The following is an 18291-nucleotide window of genomic DNA, read 5'->3' on the forward strand; positions in this document are numbered from 1 at the left end:
GTTATGGATGAAAGCAAATGACAGCTGACCATTTGCTTGGAAATGCTGGAAAACTGACAAACTGTCACTCATCCAAAACCATGTTTTTGTGCCAACCAGCCAGATCTGAAGATAAATCTTACTAGTGTATCGGCACCTTTAGGGTGTGGGGAAGGAAGGTTAGGCACTAAGGGGGGGATAATCTGCATGGGGGCGTTTAGGGTTAAGCTGTGGGGAGAGAGGGTTAGGGGGCCAGGGAGAAGGTAAATATACTTACTGGACCCCTGCCGGTAATCTCTCCATCGGGATGCCACTGGTACTGTTCCTTGTGTACCTTTTCCTTCCTGCAATATTCTCTGAAACCTCTGGTGCACTATGACTTCTCTTTTTATATATATATATATATATATATATATATATATATATATATATATATACATATATAAATATATATATACACATATATATAGTCACCCCTAGCCCTGAGCTGTATAGCCTGTATGATTATGGTGGCATCTTCCATCTGACAGCCTTCTCCATTTCATCATGATATCGCTTTTTCCTCTATAGACCCAGCATCTCTGTCCACTTTGAACATATCCTGGTCTGATCAAGAAGTTCATGTTGCCAGCAAAGTTCTACCTAAGGACATGGGGGTAATTCAGACCTGATCGCACGGCTGTTAATTCTCGTGGCGGCCGGTTATTGTTCAACTGAGCATGTGTATGGGCTGCAATGCCTGTGTGTGTGCCTGTGTGTGTGTGTGATGCCCGGCAGCGATGTACTTCTGCTACTTTTTTTGCTCGCTGGCCCTTTGCAAGGTGATTAGGCTTAGTGATTAACCTTAGGCTAACTTTAAACACCCCCCCCCCCCCAAATTTACGTATGGGTTCTGTGAAGACACCTGTAGATCCTAGCTCTTCATAACAGCTGTAAAGGTGTTTAGTAATGGGCTTTATCTCATTCTGTTTCCAATGGCTCTAGACAAGGGAGCCCCTGTTCTTCCCTTATATTCCCTGTGGCTAGTGAGTCACTGGCTGTGAAAGTGAGACTTTCTCCTGTGTTTTCAGGGATCACAGAAAAAGATACTGTACAAAATGTATGTACAAAGAGCAGAACTGTGCATGTTTTCAATGCCATGCGTGTCCCAGTCAGCCGTTAGGTCGCTTTGGAGAGTTTACCATCTACATTGGATTGGGTACAGATCGTGTGCAGATCGTGTACTCCTATCCATCGTGCAACCATTATATGATTTCAGGATATCATTTAGATGGGATGTGTTATTCTTCTGCTGGTTCCTACCTTGCTGTTACTGGCTGCTCATGTGACTGTGACATTATGTATTCGCATTGAAAATAAATGCATAAAACTGCCTATTATGGGTCTTCAAGATGCAAAAACAGCCAATGCTCTCTCTGCATGCAAAAATAAATAATAATAATTTCCACCGCCTGCATTGAACCATACTCAGTGCTGCTAGGTTTGCTCCTAACAAAATTAGGCAAAGCATGTATATGGTTTATAGTTGTCTGTCACCAAAGCTCTCGCTGGCACGTCAGAGAACACACAATAGCTTCCTTACTTGGTAAATGTAGTGGGTGACGCTGACCACCTGATGGAATACCTATTGTGCAATTAAAAGTTCTATGCTGGAAAATGTCACATGCAAGCTGTTATGATTGTTCTACTGACTCAAAAGGGTAATCATTTCTACTTCTATGTGCATGAGCTGAAAACACCGGAGTACTGTAAAGGCATGCATCCGTACCTAGGACATAGTTGCCTACCCTCCTGCATTCTGCAGGAGACTCCCTGAAAAAGCAGCAATCTCCCTCTCTCCCTTATTTCTCCAGCAATCTCCCTCATTTCACCTAGCCCACATTACACTCTTACGTTTTTGGGGAAAAAAGGAATGAGAGACAGATACATTTACATTGAATCATCTGCACCATTTCCCAGCACTTTACCAAGTATAGTAGTTCTTACTAATTGTTTTGGGGCTCATCTTCATTTGGATATAAGTCATTTTAAAAGATTCCTCTAAGACGTAGCAGTACACACCCACGCTTCTTGGTGCCACGTTCACAATCTCTTTTCACAATCTCTCCATATATGGAACTAGACATGCCCTTTGGGTGGAGCATGACACGCCCCCTCAATGGAGCGCTGTGCAAAATTCTACTACCAACTATAATCTCCCTGAAACTAGTTTTAAAAAGTAGGCAAGTATGACCTAGGATGCATACAGCTACTGTGAGAAGACTACTGAAACTCACACCCAATGCAAGGTTTAAAGCTTCATATGCCTGAAATGGAAAACTGTTATTGGTATAAGGGGAATTTTCACAGTTTTCTAAACTTGTATATGTTGTTCTAACTCCAATAACAATATTTCTACAAACTTAGGCCATACTGTATCTTACTTTTGGGCACTTTGCAGTCATTACATTTTTTTTTTAAATGCTGTGATCTAAACTGTTAAGTGTTGTAAGACTACAGTAAATGCCATACGTAAAATGTCTAGGGCCCGGATTGCCCAAGAGCTCAGGAAGTTCAGGAGAATTTGTCTAAGACCCAATGTAGTTTTCCATTGAGTTTCAACTGTAGTTTACCAATATTCACAACACAGACATCTTCTTGGATCAACAAAACATTGGGTCACACATTCCTACAGTATAGGGTACTAGAGAAGGCTCCAACATTATATTCTGGTGAAACTTGCTTGCTCTTCTTTATCGCAGAAGATAATTGTGCTATATCCTGCTTTATAGCTTTCTTACATGGCCTTGATACTAAAAATGACAGTTAACTATAATTCATTAGACCAATGGTTCTCAAACTCGGTCCTCAGGACCCCACACAGTTCCCGTTTTCCAGGTTATCTGACAGGTGCACTCATTACTGATTTACACATTTTAAAAGATCCACAGGTGGAGCTAATTATTTCACTTCATTCTGTGAGGAGACCTGCAAAACATGCACTATGTGGGGTTCTGAGGACCAACTTTAAGAACCTGTGCATTATACTCTCTAGAAAGCTAATGAACGTGATTATAGCGTTCAACAGACATTTCAATACAGTATTAGGGCCAGATGTACTAAGCTTCAAAAGTGATAAAATGGAGAGTGATAAACAGCCAGCCAATCAGCTTCTACCTGCCATGTCACAGACTGTGTTTGAAAGATGTCAGGCAGGAGCTGATTGGTTGGTTGTTTATCACTCTCCATTTTATCACTTTGGAAGCTTAGTGCATATGGCCCTTAATGTTTTGCATTACATATAATGCTAGATATCTACTTATTTAAAAGTTTTTTAGGTGTGCTTAGATTACAGCAAGAGCATTTGTACTTTGGCCCTCATTCTGATTGACCCACCCGCACAAAGATTTCTCCCGCACACATGCGAATGGATGATTCGCATAAACATCCCTTCGCAGCTTGTGTGAATGATTTCTCTAGAGCTCACAGATCTAAGACACTCTTTGGTGTCTTAGCCCCTCTATGGGAATAATCAATTTGCCACGAATAATCAATTTGCCACACCCACTCTCACAAACAGCGTTTCCCTGTGCGAACTCGCAGGGGAACGGTCAGACCAGAATGAGGGCCTTTATCTGTACATATCCCTAATTTTGAAGCAGGCATGGCAGCATTGAGATTCCGTAGTTGAAATTGGTAATTGAAGTGATAACAGTGCTCATATTTCCTTCTCCCATATTAGGTGAAAGATCACCTGAACATCAAGCAGGGGAAACACTGCGAGGCTACTAAGGAAGCCCTGTGTCTTGTTTTCTCAGCCCATCTACCACTAATGCCATCGGTACATATCTGCAATCTCCTCTCCCAGGAGATTATGTAGCAATTTACACTTACAGCGAGAGGAGATTACACTGTATTGATCTGTTGCGATAAGGGCCGCCCCCTACTGACCACTGTAATTTGCTGCATTAATCACAGCGAGAGGAGCTCAGATCTGTCTCATTGTCTTCTCAAACCCACTAAACATTTTTGCAAAATCTTGCATCATTGGGCTAGAAAACTGTAACAGTGGGGGGTCAAGTGAAATGTATAGTTACCCTTACTATTAATTAATATTGACAACTGCAGAGGCTAGCTATGTGAAGTTGCTAAAATCAAAGATTGCAATGTCAGACCCACCTCTAGATGAAACAAAGCTAAGATTCTAATTTGGATATTCATATAAGCATAGAAAGAAAACAGGTTTTAAGGATATCCAGGGTTGACCTAACCGATGAGGATACCTTGACGTTTGTTGAGTAGGCTTATAATATTGGCAAATTTTTTGCCCAAAAAACTTATAACATGTATAATTATTACATTTATTATAATTGTAATGGATGTATTGTAGACTTGCAGTATTGTTTCTATGTTTAGTAATGCACTAGGTAGCACAAGCACACCCCTTAATAAGTAGCTAGGGTGTGCAGTCTAGACCCCCTCCCCCCAGTGGTGTACTAGATATGTGTAGGCCTCATAGCAAATGTTTTTTTAAGAGTCCCCTATGTACCACTTAATGCAGGGGCGTAACTAGAACTTTGTGGGCCCCATAGCAAAATTTTGGAAGCCCCCCCCCCACTCAAACGTGTCAGGGAGGAAGGTAGTGTCATTTATAGAAAGAATGACAGGGAGAGTATGAGAGAGAAGGTGTTGGAGAGACAGGGAGAGAGAAAGAGAGAGAGAGACAGCGCAAGGTAGGAAGACAGTGAGAAAGGGGGGAGAAGAGTGGGAAACGGAGGAAATAGAGAGGGTGAAGTCTGGGGAAAAAGGTGAAAGATGAGAGAGATAACAGGGTCAGAGAGATCAAGAGAGAGACTAGAGACGGGTAGATTTATTAAGCTCGGTGAAGTGATAAACTATCTGTTTTTTATCACAGGCCAATCACTTTCAAACCAAGCCTGTAACTTCACAGGTAGGAGCTGATTGGCCGGTGATAAAAAACAGACAGTTTATCTCTTCACCAAGCTTAATAAATCTGCCCCCCCAGTGAGAGAGATAAAGGGGTCGATTCAATATGGTGCACAAGGAGGGAGCTTACACAGCTATTCTAATCAGCGCACCGCTAGCTCCAACCCTTGTATTTCTGCTCGCACCACTTCTAGGGTGCGAGCAGAAAACCAGCAAAACTAGGGTGGCGATTCCGTTCTAAGCCCTAAAGTGGTGCAAACAGTATAGGTGTGGGGCACTTAAGTAAAAAAAATCAGATACTTGTGACTGCCAGCATTCTCTAATTTAGCAGCATGCTGACTAGAATAGCTCCAGCTCCCTCCCCCCTTGCTATTCACTGCGCGCCATATTGACCAACCAAAGAGAAATTAGGGGCAGAGAGATGGTGGAGAAGTGAGAGAGAAAGGGTTGAAAGGGCAGGGACCAGGGTTCCTCCTGCACATCACTGCCGGGTCCCTGTGCCTCCCAACATAACCGCCGTGTCCCAGTGCCTTGCGCACATCGGCGCCGGGTCCCAGTGCCTCCCACATATTGGTGCCGGGTCCCTGTGCCACCCGCACATCAGAGCCGGGTCCCTGTGCCTCCCGCACATCGGCGCCGGGTCCCTGTGCCTCCCGCACTTAAGTGCACCAACCGCACTGCTTTTCTGAGATCCCGCTCTCCAGCCCAGCAGCGCCAGAAAGGGGAAGGAGAGGGGAAACTGCTGGTCCTCCTCCACCGCTGTTGAGGGGAGGGTGGGAGTTTCCACAGGATAGCCGCGCTACTGCTTCTGCCCTTGCGGCACTACTTTTCAAAGTAAAATAATTTTTTTTAATGGGTGCAGGGGAAGGCGTCTGCTGGTACTCGGGTCCCCCAAGCGGCCGGGCCCCATAGCAGCTGCATCCCCTGCACCCTCTATAGTTACGCCACTGACTTAATGTTGAAAAATGTACATAGCACATGTTACTTTGACAGGCAAGGTGAGCATCTCGCACCTCTGGGCCCCATAGCAGTTGCACTCCCTGCATTAAGGGTAGTTATACCCTTGCACTCCCCTCAATATATTCAATATTAGCTGTATATGTACACACCTGAAGGCTAAAGGTGCCCATACACTTATAAGATTTTGGCCGATTTCACCCGATCCCGACAGATCGGGTCAAGAAATCGACCCAAATCGGATGTGTTTGACCTCTCTGACCCGATGCGCGGACCCGTGTGCATCGGGTCGGAACCTACAGATTGAATCTGCTGCAGGTTCAATCTATCAGATCAGACCAGCAGCACATCATGGGGTGCTTGATAAAAAGCACTCCGTAGGTGTGTGCCAGTGGGTCTCGGCTGTGCTGAGTGCCTGGGGGGTGTGGGTGACCGGCATGCAGAGTTGCGGCGGGGCAGGCAGTCCACAGTGTCTGGGAATCGCTCAGTGGACCTGCGGCCAGTGGTGGCAAAATTATTTTTTTAATTCAAAAGCCAGGTTGGCTGTTGATTGGCTGAGAGTGCTCTCTCTCTCAGCCAGTCAGTGGCCTCGTCTCAGTGCTTCCTGGACACTGTGCTGCATGACGGTTCAGCACAGCCCAGTAAAGTGGCCAACGCAGGATTTTTAGAGGGGGGTTTCCAATTGTAATCCAAAGTCTCCCACTCTACAGCACATTAGAGTAAGTATGGGAGTCTGGGGGAGTGGTAACAGCCCTGAAAATTAGTATTTTTATACACTGGATACAGTATGGAATACAGTATTACTCTTTAACAGTACAGATGGTCTATAGCAGTCATGTCCAAAGTGTGGCTCTCCAGTTATGAAAATACACATCCCAGCATGCTTTGCCATAGTTGAAGTATTCCCTAATAGCAACACTGTGGTAAGGCATGATGGAACTGCACAACAGCTGGAGGGCCATAGTTTGGACATGCTAGGTCTATAGTATAGGCTGTTTCAAACATTTAAATAAGATAAGTGGTCAGGAAAAGGTTAAACATGCCATAATAAATAAATACACAGACATAATAGAAGTAGAACCAGTACTGCACTTTCTAGGATCACATTCTCCCACCTCATGTTAAGGCTCCTGTCTCTTCCTCCTGTCAGCTACTCTGGTCTATTGCGATGTTTGAGGGCTCAGATCCACTCACACACACACATAGCAAACTTGTTAGAAGAAGCTGCTCCAACAGTGCATGTGCAGCGGCTTTGGTTTGGCCCTTACACCGATATGGGGGCAGCTCTATTGATCATATTATATACCAATGCTATTGTTGTCATAAGTTAAGGCACTTGCCAAGAGGATTGTCGCTTTAAAAACATGGGCCGACTCGCAGGAATTCCTAAACAGCATGCATCTCGCCCCAAAAGTTCACCCCATATCTGATTTACTCTGTTTTTAGAATTGTATAAGGATCTTAACGTTGGCTTTGATATACAAACTGTACAGTCACCGTATGCTAGTCCGACCCAATTTCCCCCGAGCTCCCCTCGGCAGCTCCCTGGGAGAGCTCACTAACGATTTGGCACTTGATGCGCCATTTTTTTACATGGGATAAATAGCATGAGATTTATCCCATGGAAACGCCTGGGGAGCTGCGGGGGCAGGAGAGTTAAAAAAAAAAACCTGTGCAGCAGTGGTACTACATCGGCAAACGCCGAGGGGGTTTCTGGTTGCACAGGGTTACTCTCCTGCCCCCCCCCCCCCCCCCCCCCCCCGCAGCTCCCCAGGCATTTTCATGGGATAAATCTCATGCTATTTATCCCATGTTAAAAAAATGGCGCATCAAGTGCCAAATCGTTAGTGAGCTCTCCCAGGGAGCTGCCGGGGGAGCTCGGGGGGAATTGGGTCGGACTAGCATACGATGACTGTACAGTTTGTATATCAAAGCCAACGTTAAGATCCTTATACAATTCTAAAAACAGAGTAAATCAGATATGGGGTGAACTTTTGGGGAGAGATGCACGCTGTTTAGGAATTCCTGCGAGTCGGCCCATGTTTTCAAAGCGACAATCATTTACAGGGAAAAACTAGGTAGGTTTTGCCTTGTAAATGATTGCTGCTTTAAAAATACATACAGATTCACAGGAATTCCCAAAATGCCTGCATCTCGCAGGCTGTTACATTGTGCCCCCAAGCTTTATATTCATAAGAAATGGATTGTATTTACACATGGTAAATGTTAAGCTTGTAACAATAAAAAAAAAATCTATATAGTAATCAAAATAAAAGACAAATACATTCTAAAATAATATATACATATTGGGGCCGATTCAGACCCTGGTCGTAGCGGGCCGAATTCTGCCCCGCCCCTGATGGCCAGGGTTAGTGCATGCACGATTATGAGCGAATGGTTTCAGTGATTTTCACACTTGCCGAGCCTTTCGCTCCATAGTGGGCTGGAAGTGGGTGGACGCAGGGGATTCTAGTGAGGAAATTTGATTGGCGGGGCCAGGGGGGCATTCGGCTGGGCAGTGGGTAGCATTTACTTGTTTGTTTGGCTGCGAACATATGCAACCTAGCGAACTGGTCTGAATCAGGCCCTTTGTTACAATTAGATGCAATGGGGGGGGTCGCATGCACCTTACATCACCCCTACTTTGGCCATGCATCATTAGCCCATCATATGTGTGGGTGATGTATGCAGCGCCTGTCATCTGCGCCTTGTGTCGGAACATGCAATTTAAGGTCAGGTTTAATTCAATTGACCCCTATGATATTTAATGTTAATCATATACAGTATGTGACGCTGTATTCGGTAATCTAGCCAAATTGAAATAGTGGAATGACTGGTTTTGCTTCCTGTGCTGCGATAAGACGTGTTTGTTTCCTGTGTGTCAGGGCTCGCTGTGACTGGCACAGGACCAGATTCTTGTTTTTCAGGTAGAGAGCGTCAGTAAATTACAAATGGTGCTGGAATTTTCCTTACAAACTTTGCAAACACATTGAACACGTGTATGCATAGTAAATGTACCAAACAACCTTAGCAATGCCGAGGTGTCTATCCATCGTACATTATCATTAGCGACCAACAAAGCCAAGTTCTTACAAAGCATGTTTTTCAAATGTAACAATATTTGTTTTTCGCTTAAAATATCCGTATATTCTGAAACATGTTATAATAAAGGAGACAAATCAATTACATTGTGAGAATCCCAAAGGAAAATACAATGATATAATGGGTGTAAAGCTGGCCATACATCTACAGATTGATTGTCAGATCTGGCTGGTTGGATCAAACACCTGGTAATATCTGGAAAAGGTTACTATACCGCGCTCACCTATGGATAGTATGCTTTGGCGCTGCTCTTAGCCTCAGGGGTGTCCCGTACCCCCTGTGGGAATACAAGTTGCAAAAGAAGGTGGGGCTGAAGCGCTGCCTGTGTCTAAATTTAATAATGCTGGAGTCAGTATTTCGTGCATAAAGTGCTTTATTACAAAATACAGTTAATGCAGTATAAATAATAATAAATGTCTCAGTGAAATGTGATGGGGGAAAGGGGTGGCAGTGTGGGCCCGTGCCGTGCAGCCTCAGAGAGCCCTCTCGGGGAATTGGGGAGTCAGCAGATCCCTTTGTACCATAAACCCGGCCTGGGTTTATGTCTCTCTGGTTAGTACCCTGATTGTGCTGGGTATGCACTGTGGGGGTAAGTCTCGTACGTCCCCCCAAGCTGTCCTTGGTGGAGGCGAGGGGATCAAACAAAGTTAGTGGGCGGGATGAGCAGGAAGCGTCGTCCCGCTAGCCTGCTTCTTACCCGCTGGGTGTCTGGGAGTCTGCGGCGTTGTTATGCCTCCGTCTCCCTTGCAGTGGATTGAACTGTCTTCTTGTCCGGTAGCGCTGCAGCCGCAGCGTCTTACTCGCGGACCGGTGCCTGGCTCCACTGATCCTCGGCGTGGGGTCACTTCCGGGTGCCGGGTCTCGCGAGACCGGCAGCGTTGATCCGGGTGACGTCACGCTTTGATCGGTGCGCTCTTACTCCCGCGGGAGGAGACTGAGCCCGATATGTTGTTGGGGCACCTTCTGTGGGTGTCCTGGGTGTCCTGGATGTGGTGAGATCCAACGCGTTTCGGCTATGGTTAAGCCTTTGTCAAGGATGCCATGGTGATTGCAAACTGTCTGTATTCATAGGAGAGGGTGTCTCCTTATTGGTTGAGATTTCTGGTCATCTCATAGGTTCTTTGCTTGAAGGTGGGAGGTTGTTTGCCTGCGATTGGCCTATTCCTCCCCTGTGATCACTGTGCAGCTGTGGGTTTAGTTAGCACGGGTGATGCAGGTTCCATTACGTATGTTTAGGGAATTTCTGATGATGGGCTGGTTTAGTGTCAGGTGTGTACCTATGTTAATTCGGTGATTGGTGTTAGGTGAAAAGAAATTGTGTTGTGGCCAGTGAATCTCTCTTATGAGAGAGAGGTAAAACGGAGAGTGGTTGAGTGATGTTGAAACAGGTGATTGATAATTACGGGGTTTTTTTGGGGGGTTGAGAGGGAGTGCTGTTTCTGGCTTTTGTCTATGCTGATAATACGCTTCAACCCTACATAGGTGATGCAACTTGATGCCTGATGATTTAGGGGTTGCAGGTTTATGTTGTGGGTGGGTATTATTAAGAGAATATCCGATGGTGGTTCTGTATTTGTGTTAGCGGGGAGAGCTGGATTATTTCTATATGGGGTGCCTGAGTATGATGGGTGACGTGATCAGATTATGGATGCAATATTGAAGTCAATATTCATTCCTTTTGGCTCTAGGGTCTTCAGGGTGTATATCCATCTAAGTTCTTCCCGATCCAGGGTTTTTCCATAATTACCCCCCCTCCAGTTTGGTTTTACCTGTGTGATAATGCAGAATTGTAAATTGCTTGGATCTTGGTTGTGTGTGGATTTGTAATGGGCTGAGACGCTGTGTTGATCATAACCTTTACGTATGTTCCTTATGTGCTCGGCTAATCTTGTTTTGAATGGTCTAATGGTCCGGCCTACGTACTGGAGGCCGCACGGACATGTTAAAAGATATATGATACCTTTGGTGTGGCATGTGAGTTCGCTCTTGATGGTGTGAGTTTCCTTGGTGATTGTCGATGTAAATGTTTTGACTGTTTTTGTGGTTCTGTGTTTTTGGGTTCTGCACCCCATGCATTGTCCACATCTGTGGAATCCGTTTGTGTCTAAGTTGGTTTCTAGTTGGCTCTGTCTCATTTCTCTGGGTGGGATGTGATTTTTTACTAGCTTCTGTTTCAAGTCAGGTGCTTTTCTGTATACTACTTTTGGATTTTTTGGTAAGATGTCTGCTAATGTGTCGTCTTTTAGTAAGATTTTCCAGTGTTTCTTGACCATGTTTTTGACTTGTTGTGCCGAGTCACTGAATTGTGTGATGAAGTAAATGTCGTTATTTGCCTTTTCTTTGTCGGGGTGTGTGGGTTTGGGTTCCAGCAGTTTGGCTCTGTCTTTCTGTTCTGCTGTTTTGTATGCTTTATCAATTAGTTGTGTATCATATTTTTTCTCTAGAAATTGGGTTTTGAGTTGTTGGCTTTGTGTTTTGAATACGTCAATGTCTGTACAGTTTCGTCTTAGTCTTGTAAATTGTCCGAGTGGGATGCTTTTGAGCCAGTTCTGGTGGTGTCCGCTGTCAGATGTAATGTAGCTGTTAACGTCTACTGTCTTGTGGAATGTTTTTGTCTCTATCCTGTGTTCTTTTATGTGAATGTCAAGGTCTAGGAACTCTACTTTGGTTTTACTGTAGTTGGTTGTGAGGATAATGTTTCTGTTGTTGCAATTCAAGTATGTGATGAAATTCTTCAGTGTCTCTTCTGTGCCTTGCCAAATGAATAGGATGTCATCTATATACCTTCGCCAGAGGACCAAATTCGCCCCGAAGTCATGCCCACTCGCGATGCCCCCGATATTTTACCTTTCCCGACACGATCCTCACGATTTCAATGTTAAAATATTTTTTAACATTGAAGCCTATGGAAAAATCGGGGGCATCGCGTCGGTCGCGTCGGGACCAATGTTAATGGTCCCGACCGACGCGATGCCCCCGATATTGTGCCTTAGCCAGCAAAATGGACCTGATTTCAAAGGAAATCGGGTCCATCGTGTGGATCGTGTACCTTAACTTAAAGGTACACGATCCACAAGATTGTGGCCGTGCTAGGAAACAAGTACCCATTTTATTTATAAAGCAACACAAGTGGTTTGCAGAGCGGATCAGCAGACGATGAGCATCTTGCAACGAAGATCAGCCTAGCAGCCGCATTTAAAATGGATTGCAGTGGCGAGAGTCTGTTCTTGGGTACAATACAGGGTACACAGGGGTATGGGTCATAGGGTCGAGGTCAAGAGGAAGGTCAACATGCATTGGACCAACCACTGAAGGTCGACATGCATCAAGGTCGACGTGGGGTTAGGTCAACAGGGTCATTAGGTCAACACAAGCATTAGGTCGACATGCGCAAGGTCAATAGTCAAAAGGTCAACATGTGGTTTTTCACTTTTTTATCTGAAATGTCGACAGTAAACATGGACACTAACAAACTACACCACGTCCCCTCGCATGGCTCGCCATGCTTCGGCATGGTGCCTCGCTACACTCGGGACACTATTTGTTGACCTTTTGACTGTCAACCTAGCCCATGTCAACCTGATGCATGTGTCAAACTAATGTCCCTGTCGACCTATCCCCATATCGACCTTCAGCCTTACCAGAAAAGGAAGTCGCTGGGACATGTTTTCTGTTGGAATTACTATGCAGGACTGTGGTGGAGGGGGAACTGAGTGCCCCCTACCATTAGAGGTGGTGGAACCAGGGCCTCTGACAGGGGGGTGCCCTGGGTACAGCTGTCCCGGGCCCCGTCCTCTGGAGGGGCCCGGGCAGCTGTCCACAGCGGTTCCAAACCTCCCCCCCAGGCACCCGCACACCGCCTCCTGCCGCCGGCGGCTCCCCAGCCAGGCACGCACAATGCAGCCTGCAGAGCACCAAGCCTAGGACACAGAGGGGCTCGGCACTCTGCAGGCTGCACTGTGCAGTGTGCGCACTGCGCTCCGGACCTGACCGACGGTGGAGGCTGAAGGAGCGATGCCGTGTGATGGTAAGTAATAGTGATGGGGTAGGGGGAGGTGGGGTGCTGGCAGGCACGGGCGGGCGGGGGGGGGAAGGTGTGTGAGGGGGTGCGGACGTAGGGTGCTGTGCCGCTGGGGGCCCGGACTGTAGTTCAGTCCCGGGCCCCAACAATTCTAGTGGCGTTTGTCAGTCAATGTCTGTACACACTGCATTTGCTGCACGACATCGGCTTGTAATCATCTAGTATGACAGGGGTAGATCTGAGGGGGGGGTGATCAATGAGTTCTCCCCCTGAACACTGCTCACCTGGGGAGCAGCAGCAGCCTCCTCTCCCTGCATGTGATAGTTGTGGAGAGATATAGGGTGAATTGTAATAGGATGAGAGATCAGAAAGTGAGAGATTTGGTAAGAAATCTTCAGGTTTTTTAAAGCAGCAATCATTTACACTGCAAAATCAAACTGGTTTTGCAGTGTAAATGATTGCCGCTTTAAAAAAACCTGGAGATTTCTTACCAAATCTCTCACTTTCTGAATCTCTCATCCCATTACATTTCACCCATAGTGTCATATTCAATGCGACCGGCGAGGGGGTTAAATGACAGGGATCGCTGAAAACAAGCAATCCTCGCTATTTAACCCGTCATCGGCCACTCCCCGTATTTAACGTTGCGGGGGAATCCTCACTGTCACCGGACGGCGAGAATTCCCCCAAACAGCTAAGCTCGGGATAATGCAGGGAGCCTGCTTTTTCTGCGGCCGCATACGCCGATTCCCCCTCGCTCCAAAAACGGAGCGAGGGGGAATCGATGTATGCAGGGGTGTCAGTCGAATACTGTCACTGCTCGCTGTCACAGCTCGCAGAAAGCATTGAATATACCCTATAGTATGAAGTCTTATCGCCTTAATTCCTGGATGCGCCCCTGGAATCTCATGCAGCACTTCTGGGAGTTTGTTCAAAAAGCAAAAAGGTTGTAACATCCAGCGCTTCTGATCACATTTATGCTCAAAATTTCTTTAACACAAATTTCTATTACACTGAATGTGTTATTTTTGTACCACTCTGGGAAAGGAACTAAGTTCCACATACAGTAGTTGGTTACATTTGAATCCTACCATATAACCTTATATTAAGGAATCCAATTAACACAAGTCAGATATGGTACTTTATCCAATTGATTTTTGTTATTTTTGTATTCGATATCTTTTTATTGTTTTTTTTTAAAGTGCAAAGACATTTACATTTACTTTATTCAATTTTGTAATAATTCCATGAGTCCATTTCACTGCAGTCGTCTTCATTCTATCCCTTGATATAAAATATTTTCTGTATTGATTAGTAAATGTTACATTTTAATATAATTCCTGTAGTGCACCCTTTGTAGACAGTCTCTTTTTCTGTTTTCTGTTTATACTCGTCAACTTCAGCTGTATGGGCAGCACCCCCATACAACTATATACACAGATAGAATTTATTTGAATATACATTGATATTAGTGTGCAGATATATGCCCATTAAGGGCTATTCTTGTGAACAATATTAAAAAGTGCAATGCCTTTACTAGCAAGACATGGATAATAAAAGCATCACCCAAATTCTGGGCATAGACAAGAATAGAAGCACTGCTGATCCGCTCTGTCAGTCCCTCCATTGGTTGCCTGTATATTACCGCATTCAATATAAAACACTTCTTCTTACATACAAAGCCATTACTCGGACTACACCAACATATATCTATTTGCTTATCTCAAAATATATCCCCACCCGACCTCTCCACTTCACAAGATCTGCATCTTTCATCCACTCATTACTCGCTCCCACACTTGCAGGATTTTTGTCGGGCAGCACCCAACCTATGGAATGCCCTTCCACGTACATATAGGGGGTTATTCTAGTTGGTTCGGCGTTAGCAAGGGGGACCGATGTTTTGCATCTGCACATGTGTGGATACAGGGTGCGGATACAGGGTGCTAACTACATGTTCACCATTCCGCTCGAACCTAGCAGTGTGGGTGGAGGACATGGGCCAATGTCGGGGGGAGCAGCCCATGGGAAGCCCAACGTTTCATGGACGTTCCCATGAAAACCCTGGGTGTTCCCATGGTAATTGCCCGGTGACACGGGGGGGTGGGCAGCTGGCATCACCGGATGTCAGCTTCCTGACTGCTTCCCGCACAGGGCGTTCGGAGATCAGAGACGCCATAGAGGTGATCTGTGAGCGCTAGGAACTGCGGGCGGTGTCTGGTGGACTCGCAAGGCTGCAAAATTCACAGCCTTGTGAGTCAACAAGAATAAGGTCCTAAGACTCTCCTCTAGCCTCCAAACTTTCAAGCTTTCTATGGAATGCCCTCCCACGCACAATAAGACTCTCTTCCAGTCTCCAAACCTACAAGCGTTCCCTGAAAAATCACCTCTTCAGGCAAGCTTATCAAATTCCAGAACCAGCCACCTAACCTTCATACAATATACTGTTCCTATCGAATCACATTCCCACTGTATAGTCCACACATATTCACTCTCTTCACATTTTTACATCCTCATGACCCCTGGCCAATCTTCTGGGTCACGAAATATGCTGCACTATACAAGAAACTGTTAATAAATAAATAAACGTTCCCTGAAAACTCACTTCTTCAGGCAAACTTATCATATTCAGGAACATCCACACAACCTCCAGTAGCATTCATATCTAATAGCATCCATCAGGAATATCTTGTAATCTGGCGGGACTGCCATGCTATGGAATCCTATCCTCATGTATCCCTCCTATTGTCACTATAGATTGTAAGCTTGTGAGCAGGGCCCTCCTACCTTTATGTCAGTTTGTTACTACCGAGTATGTTTTATCACTGTTGTTTCCAATTGTAAAACGCAACAGAATATGCTGCGCTATATAAGAAACTGTAAATAATTTATTTTTTTACAATCTGACGCTTTGTAAATAAATTCCTTGATGTCAGGGGCCGATCTGTCAGATTTAGGAATGACAGTCTGCTCCGCGTTCTGTGTACACGCTGTGCTCTCATCAGAGAGTTGGCTAGTAAGTTCAATCATTGCACAGTGTGTACCTTGCATAAGAAATACTGGTGGCTCTTATGATAACTCATACTGTTATAATGGCTTGTATGCCTGGGATGACGTACAGTACTTTGGAAATACTCCTCGGAGAGCAGAATACAATTATGTCATTGATGAAATGATGATCGGCCAGAAAAATGTCAGGATATATTTAACTCCAATCCAATATCACAATCTCCAGTCAATAGAAAAAGTGACCTTTACAAAACCTCCCTCTGTGCTTTTTCCTTCTAACTCTGTCTTGTATAAAATTAGCTTAATTTTCTTATTTCTGACAGATCCTTCCACATACTTTCCTTTTTTGTAAGAAATGTACCTTTCTATATGTCCCTAATTTAGGACTTATTTTCTCTGTAGCACAAATCCCTGTGGTTATCATTTCTATCCTTTATTGTAACACATCACTCCTGAAATGGGAGCAATCCATTACTCTGGCTGTATTCCGGTGGATAAAAGAAGAGGAAACTGCATGTCTCATCTCTGCCGCCTTGATATCGGCATGTTATTTATAAAAGCTAAATACTCCAATAGCTAAAAGTAATTCTATTGAATTTCATGGGCAGATGTCATCTTCTATTATGTTGTGTAAATTGGCATATAATTAATCTTTGCAGTGTATTACTATACAACGGACGGCATTCCTGCCCACCTTCAGCAGTATTGAATAGTTTATTCATATAGCCTGCAGTTGTCACTGCTCTTATTGCATTTTGAAGTGGTTTATTTTGTATAACAAAAACCTTTATGGAATATAGAGCTGAGCAAGACCTGCGGGAATGTTCTACATTCCATTTAATGACATGTTTACACAGTTTTCTGTAACTTCTGAATACATTTCTCCAAAAATGTATGTAAGGGATGATTATGCCAAAGCCTTCCCATGACAATCATAACTTTAAAAGTTTTCGTTCCCATTTTGGTTGTTTTAATGTTCAGTTCTGTTTTGTTTATACCCAAGGTCACTTTGCCAACATTCTTCTTGGAACATACTGTACAAGCATTTTGGACCATCATTATGGAGTCTGCTGATGGCATTGAAACGCTGGAGAATGACCTTCCTCTGTCTGTATGTGCTGTGTGCGGGCAGCAGCATTCTGCTGAAGAAAACCACTTTTACCGATACACCGAGGAAGTGGATGATGACCTAATTTGCCATATCTGTCTACATGCACTTATACAACCGCTGGACACTCCATGCGGTCATACGTACTGCACTCTCTGCCTCACTAACTTTCTTCTCCATGAGAACTTTTGCCCCATGGATCGAAAACATGTCATGCTACAGTCTTGCAAAAAGTCAACAGTCCTGGTAAAGAACTTGTTGGATAAACTTTTGGTTATCTGCCCTTTATCAGAATATTGTGAAGATGTTCTTCAACGATGTGACCTAAAGGATCACCTCCTGAACAGGTAAGTCTCATTGTTTACTCTCTGTAATACTGTATGAATTCGGGTCTTCCCTCTCTCCTTTTTATCCTTAATCTATATATAACCGTCGACATCATCCTCCTCCACCCCATTAAGCTCTGCAGCTCTTTACTATCATGGTTCATCCTCACACTTTATTATCTGCCCTTTTTCAGTCTCTACCTCTAGTCCCACTTCATTATGCTACCTTTAGGTATCCCACTGGAAAACATTCTCAGCCCTTTCTCTTTTCCCTGTTTATTGCTATCATTGGAAATCTCATTATTTCTTTCAGCCTCCAATGTCAGAATATGTGGGTGTGGTTGTCTAGACAACACAATCGGGCGCTATAGTGGGGTAGAAGAAGGGAGTGAGAAGTCCCTTTAACAAAAGTACAAGAAAAGAAAAAGTGGTAGCGCTAGACAATATATGAAATAAAAAAAAAACATATTTAATAAAAAAGAGGTACTGCATGCACTGAATAAATCACATAGCAATATATAAAATAGGAAATATCTTTGAAGCACAGGCACTTTGCTAAATAAGTATGATGGTAAGGATGTCATCTGTGCACTGGCAACACTAAATTCTACCTCTCTTTTCCTGACCTACATCCCAGGGACACAGGCAGCAGAAGCTGCCCCGATGGAGAGTTGGCAGGGGACGTGGTTAGGGAGCTGCTGCACTGGTCCCGCTCGTGCATATGTAATGAGCGGGACCAGTATGCAGTGAATGTGTAATGAGCGGCTCCCCGCCCCCTGCTGGTGTAATGTGTAAAAAAATAAATAAAAAATTAAATATATATTCATGTGCTGCAAGCACGTGAATAAAAAAAGCATGCCCCT

General features: G+C 44.6%; 1 long non-coding RNA gene across 2 annotated transcripts in view; it reads left to right on the forward strand.

The window, feature by feature from the left end:
- The window catches only part of LOC146056614 (uncharacterized), a 42517-nt gene extending 25075 nt beyond the window's left edge, over window positions 1-17442 (forward strand). For both annotated transcript variants that reach the window (XR_014469375.1, XR_014469376.1), the window contains one exon: window positions 16998-17442. This is a non-coding gene — a long non-coding RNA (uncharacterized LOC146056614). The remainder of the gene's footprint in view (window positions 1-16997) is intronic.
- The last annotated feature ends 849 nt before the right edge of the window (window positions 17443-18291 follow it).

This window comes from Crinia signifera, chromosome 1, assembly GCF_055691185.1.
Source record: "Crinia signifera chromosome 1, ASM5569118v1, whole genome shotgun sequence".
Lineage (NCBI taxonomy): Eukaryota > Metazoa > Chordata > Amphibia > Anura > Myobatrachidae > Crinia > Crinia signifera.